We start from the raw sequence: 6,411 nt of genomic DNA on the forward strand, positions 1-6,411 counted from the left end.
TGTACATTTTGGAAGTTTCATAGTTCACCTGAGAGTGATTCATAACTTCTCTTGTTCACCAATTTTAAGAAAATATCCTAGTTGGGAGATCCTTGACATTCACATGTGCTTTAAGACAGCCTCTTGTCAATTTCAATGGCTCAGCTGGCCAGAGTGAAGCGTATGTAGACACATGAACAATCACTTTTCTTTTTTTTTTTTTTTTTTTTATTATTAAAAGAAGTGACTGGGACAGGCCCTGAGAACGGTAACATCTCCAATTTTCATGGGCACATGAGTCACCATACCTGGTAAAGGCAGTTTCGCTAAAACTGGATTAAAATAAATTACTGAAATAGCAAGGAAGCATGGCATTAGCTCTATCTTATCTTGCCTGGTGATAAAAAAGGGGGCATCTAGTGCTCATACCTAGACTTCTGCAAAAGGGAAAATCAAATACATGGAATCCCCAAAACTCAAAATTGTCATGGGTCCTAAAACTGTTGAGCTTTAAAAAAAACACCAAAAAACACCCTTACAAACAAAAACGTAGCATTTGAGTATTTTTCCAAGAAAACAGTCCTTTGGGAATTTTAAAACTTAATACATTTTCATCACTGACACTGGAGGACTGTTCTTCAATCTAACAGCACACACTATAAAAACTACTGAAGGATCTATACATGACTTCGTATCTGGTGTGAGGGAGCAGAGAGGGGCAGGAATCTGAAATGAATGACTAAGTCAAGACCACGGGCATCTCCAGGGTGAGAAACCACAATAAATGACTGCATGGCCCTCTACCCCTTAAGGCTCAGAAGTACTTTGAGCATCCTAGAATCTTTGGCAATATAAACATCCAACGTCTAACAAAATTTATACAACAGGACTTACTAATGAACTTGGGAAAGGAAATTTTATTTCACTCCACCTCCCAACTAACTACACTGTTATAGCTACACTATTTTCTGTTAGTGTGAATGTTACACATACACATACTAACAATCTGTAACAGTGATAGTGCAAACAAAGATATGCTGGGACAGGGGGGCCTGTTGTCATTAAAATATCATAGCATCTGCTGGAACAGTAATGCCCAGTATGGTTTAGCAGCTCTCTCAGCAGATACAGATCCGAGAAGACAGTAGTATCTGTGTTACGTAAACTTTCCTATCAATGCCTGTTTTAGCTCCTAAAGTCTCACAGCATCTTCTGGGACAGTAGTGTCCATGGTACAATAATTCTCCCAGCAGAGACAGGTCTGTGAAGACAGTAGTCTCTGTTATATTAATATTCCCAGCATGTTAGTACTGTAACCATACTAAATAAATACCGTCTGCATTGTCTACTCTATCCTATATTAATATTGTGAAACTATCTTGTGAACTGATAGCCTATAAAAGTATAAAATTAAACAAAAATATGTATTGGTTACTAATAGTTTCAGCTTCACAGTAAAGTCTTGTATTAGAAAAGAAAATATGCATGAGTAATACTCCAGAACACTGTTCCTAGAGGCTAAAGAATATAAAGAGGGAGTTTTAAAGAGACACTGATTTGTGTCAATAGATAGGAAGAATCTAAAAATATAATTGTTTCCTACTTTTTTCTGTTTGTGTACTTTTTGTATGTTTCTCAGCACAGATAATGAAAACAGACTAGTCTCTTCCTTTGCACAGAAATTACTTGGTAAAATAGAATAAAGTTCCAGGAATAAAAATTATATTTGAATTTGTAGACCCAATCCTGCACTTCCTTCTCAGGTAACTCAACTTGACTTTTATTGAAGTAATAAGTTTATATTAGCCAAGAAGCCAGGCTCCTTACAAGGTGTGACTATATAGTTTTAATGCCCAAGGGTGTCAATTGCCTCATAATAATCATAGCCTATTAATATCTCTTTCTATTGCAAGATAACTTTAGTGACAGGGGAAATGGTTTTATGCTTACAGATACCAAAGCTGAGAGTTTAGGAGTCTCAGGTGGCAAATAGCTGATGGTATGGTAGAATATTATCTGTGATATATCAGTGTACATTGCTGAAGCAAACAACTCCTAAAAAACTCATTTGCAAACCTAGGTAGTAAGTGTGTGGCTTAACAGATTGCCTCTAAATATGGTATCTATATAGACAAAAAAGGAAGTGTTACAAATTACAGTATTCTTGGTGTATAATTTGGGTCTCCAGAGAAATATTCTGTTCTGGGACTGATAAGCAAAAACAGTAGACAATCATCTGAACACAGTTTCCTGAAAGACTAATCACTTAATACAGGCACTTTTAAAATCTGAGGTATCTGGCAAAATTCAGAAGAGAAATAATTTCTGTGAAAGTATATTGATATGTAATTACTGTGCCCAATCAGCAATAATTTTGCACACACAACTCCCCTTGAAGTCAATGGAAAATTTCAGTCAGGAGGGGATTGACTACAGGGTGAATCCTAAAATGGTGCATAAGTGATTTTATATAAATTATTGCTTTTTCAGGAGAGCAAACAAAATGACAGGAGATGCTGATGGAGAATACAGTGTGTGCATAAATCTAAACTGGCAATGCAGAATGTCATTTCAAGTCTTGTAATGAGGGCCACAGTAGAATTACATTGTTGAATCTAAACATATTGGTTGAAATTCTGTTCTCAGTATTGCTGGTGGAAACGAGGAATAACTCCTTGTAGACAATTGTTATCAGTGCAACCTATACCAGCATTTGACCTTTAATTGCGAGAGCTAGCTTGTTTGTAAGGTTAAAAAAAAAAAAAAAGTTAAATCAGAAGGAGCTTTTACGGTCTGGAAAGGGACATTTGCAAGTCAACTCCTCAACCAAAGCTCAAAAAAATAGGAATTTATTTAGAAAACCTGTGAAAACTCAAGTTGAGTACAGACTAACATTTTTATTTTGAAATGTTACTGAGCAACACACTCCTGGTTTCCGGTCATACTTTTTCTCTCATATTCATTTTGTGCCATAACTAACTACTGTTCTCTCTGCTCTGTGAGCTCATTTGAAAGATTGGCTTTCTTAGTTGGTTACTACATAAAGAGTATCACTATCTACAGACCCATCATGCTCACTAGATGCCCACCAGAGCATGAAAGTCTGGAAGACTTGGTTGTTTTTTCATTTTGCAATTCTCTGGGCCAACAGCATAAAACTTACTGAACACAGTTGGGAAAAGCCCCATCTCCATTTAAATTTTAGGGGGAGTTCCAAATGCCACTGCTTGCTAAGTCTACTTTGTATGGAACATTTTTTAAATGTCCTTGGGAAGAACACAGAAGCATCTCCATATACTTCTTAGGTATCAAGGGTCCCTACTAAGAAGTCTTCCCCAACAGCACTAAGGACCCTATACCATGTCCACTGTAACCAATGGAAAGGAAGGACTGCCATTGACTTTAATGGGCAATGGATCAGGCTCTAGATCAGCTTTTATTTAACTTACATATCTAAACCCTATCCTAATTCTATAAAGGTAAATGAAGTTATTAAAAATTACACAGGTGATATAATTTATTCCTACCAAAAAAATACCCTAAAATAATCTCTCAAATAACAGCACCTCTAAACACCATAACTACACTACAGTGCCTAATACCCAACTCCAATACAGAACTACCACCTTCTGTAAATATAAGGTCCAAAGAGGGAGAATGAAAACACATTATACTTTCTATCACTGCAATATATCACTCTTTAAATTTAATCCAAATATGAGGACTATATTTTAATTTAAATGGTAACTGCTGATGCTACGGTAGGCCCCAATCCTGCAATTTTAAACACTTGGTCAACTTTATAGAGTAGTACAGGTCTGTCTCATCTTATGCTGGGGTTACGTTCCGCGGCCAGCGTGTAAAGTGAAAACCGCGTATAGTCAAAATTACATTGAGTATAATGGCGAGCAGAATCGCCTGCACTACAGGAACAGTATTTTAATTGTTATTTTTCTCTTTTTTTTGCTAACCGTGTAAAGCTGAATTCGCGCATGTTAAATACGCGTAAGATGCGACAGACCTGTAGTCCCACTGAGAGATCATTACAATATTAACATTTCAGATGTATAAACATCTATTTATAGGGTTACAATCTGACAGGAAACTTTCATTCAAACAAAACTTGACAGACATTTTTAGAATAGAATTTTCTTTCCAATATCAAAAACAAACTGTTCACTGGTTCTTGAGTCCTGAATATAAAAAAAGAGTTGACTGGTTTGAAAAGTTTGGGTTGTTTTATTTGATTTTAGAAAGCTCAAAGCATTAACAACAAACAACAACATTAAAAAAAAAAAGACAGTTTTGTTTGCAAAAAAAGTTGAAAAGCAACTAGTCCAAAGTATGATCTAATCACTTGGTTTTTTAAGGAAAAAAAGTTATCAATATTCTACATTTCAGTCAGTTTCTCCTGTGCTGTAACTACATTTCATAAGGATTTTTAAGTTTAATTTTACTCTGCAAAAAGTGCATTTTAGGTATGCATTCATCCAATGAATACAGAAGGTAACCTCATAAAGATTTATAGCCAGACGTGCTCCCATTGAAGCCAAGGGCAAGAGTCCCATAAGCATCAATAGGAGCAAGAAGCTGACTTTACAAAGCCACTGTGGTCTAGAATGTACAAACATTTTTTTAAAAAGTTAAGAACTTTTAAAAGTCCTTACAAACCATTGCTCAAATATGCACATAGCATGGCTCCAAAAGGTTCCATTATAACTCTTGGGTAAGGAATGTTATGTATCTCTTAAAATATAATCTATTCCCTACATTAAAGAGGTATTTATAAGAGAAACAAAGCAGCTATAGTATCACTCATACACTTACATTATTTTTCCCCTGTTAAAGAAACACTTTTTTTAAAAAGTAAAAATGAGCTGGCAGAAGCAAAGAAGTGAACAGTCTGTGAAAGAAATTAATAAATCATGCTAGAAATGAAAAAGACCTATTAGATTACCTTGCCAATGCAGGATTGTTCTCTACAGTTGCATTTTCTAGTACTCTGTCCAGTCTAGTTTGTGAAATACTCAGGCTGTCGTGGTACACGTCAGTAACAAGCCACATTCCATCATTCCCATCCTTACTCTGCAGAATACAAAGTTGTACTGATTTGAGTCATTGTCAACGTACCCACTTAGCTGTATAAGGAAGCACTGGAGCTGAAGGTAGTTCCTCCTCCAAAGGCAGCAGGGAGGTCTCCGTTGCAGCCTCAGGACTCTTTGACATTTGGGCTTTGCAGCTCTTTATGGCCAAAGATACAGACACTCCCACTTCTGGGTGGTAGCTGAAGCAAAGAGCAGCTAGAAAGTTTGCCCACACCTTTATCTTCTACAATTCTCTTCTCTCACAGCCTCTTGCGCCTGTCCTCTCCTTCCTGACAACAGAGACTGGCCTTAAGGACAACGGGGAGGACGATACTTCTAGTAAGGTTTCCTTGAAATGACTGCCAGATCCGTATGCACTGTTACCTCAGCAATGCTACAGCTGGAGAAGCTCTCCTGATTGAGGGCGGCTCCAGGCAGAAGGGAGGGCGGGGGAAAACTCAAGGCAGCTTTCTCTACGTGCTGCTGCTGCTGTGTTTACAGTCAGTTTCATGCTCCTTGCTCCACCCCGAGCCTGAACCTTGCCTGACATCATTCATTCTCTTACACACTCACACGCGCCCGCCCACTCTATTTCCAAACAGTGACTCACCCGGGTGCTGCTGCTATTCAAAGGCAAGGCTAGAAAAACCGGTAACACCGGTAAAGAACCCCCCCACTCCCCCCGCTTTCCCACCCGGATACTAAGGTGCAGAGAGAGCTTGGCACTGACCATAAGGAATGAGTTTGCTCAGTGCCTGCCTACTTACTTGCTACAGTTCCTACAAGCACTTAATACAGAGCTGTGAGGCAGGGACAATGTGAATGAGTGAGATTGCATTTGTCTGACTAAAAACGCACAGCAAAACTCTTCTGAACGTGTATAAGCTGCCTTAAAATTAATACCCAAACAAATGAGCCCTCCTTCTCGTGTGAGCTTTTGGCAGACCTACTTGCTTTCTCCCTATGCTGAAGTCTACTCCCTAAAACCAACACTATATGCCCACCCCCTCTCCTGGTTAAAACACATTTCTTCCAGGAGACAACTAAACCCTGACCCTCAAAGTCATATTCAACTGGCTGACAAAAATACATCTCTCTATATAAAATATCCAAACCATAGAACCATATCAAGATGAGTGTTAAACTTCATTGCCCAGTTACATTGGTCCTGATACTGCAGAGGTGCTTAACTGTATGCATGTAAATAGTTCCACTGACCTCCAAAAGACTGCTCCTGGGTGCAAAGTTAAGCTCATGTCTGTTTGAAAAACTGAAGACACAGACTCTTTGGGGCAGGCACCTGAGGGTAAAATTTCAAAAGTGCTAAAGTGACTAGGGAACCTAAATC

The 6,411-nt window shown here is 38.1% G+C and overlaps 1 protein-coding gene across 2 annotated transcripts in view; it reads right to left on the minus strand.

The window, feature by feature from the left end:
• The window catches only part of SGMS2 (sphingomyelin synthase 2), a 67,700-nt gene extending 62,149 nt beyond the window's left edge, over positions 1 to 5,551 (minus strand). Inside the window, exon 1 of one of the 2 annotated variants that reach the window (XM_050944527.1) lies at positions 5,110 to 5,551. The gene's annotated coding sequence lies outside the window, so the exon portion shown is untranslated. Of the gene's footprint in view, positions 1 to 4,936 lie in introns of both variants that reach the window. The other variant, XM_050944528.1, reaches the window with a different exon arrangement.
• Between the last annotated feature and the right edge of the window lie 860 nt (positions 5,552 to 6,411).

Source organism: Gopherus flavomarginatus, chromosome 3, assembly GCF_025201925.1.
Source record: "Gopherus flavomarginatus isolate rGopFla2 chromosome 3, rGopFla2.mat.asm, whole genome shotgun sequence".
In the NCBI taxonomy this organism is placed as follows: Eukaryota; Metazoa; Chordata; order Testudines; family Testudinidae; genus Gopherus; species Gopherus flavomarginatus.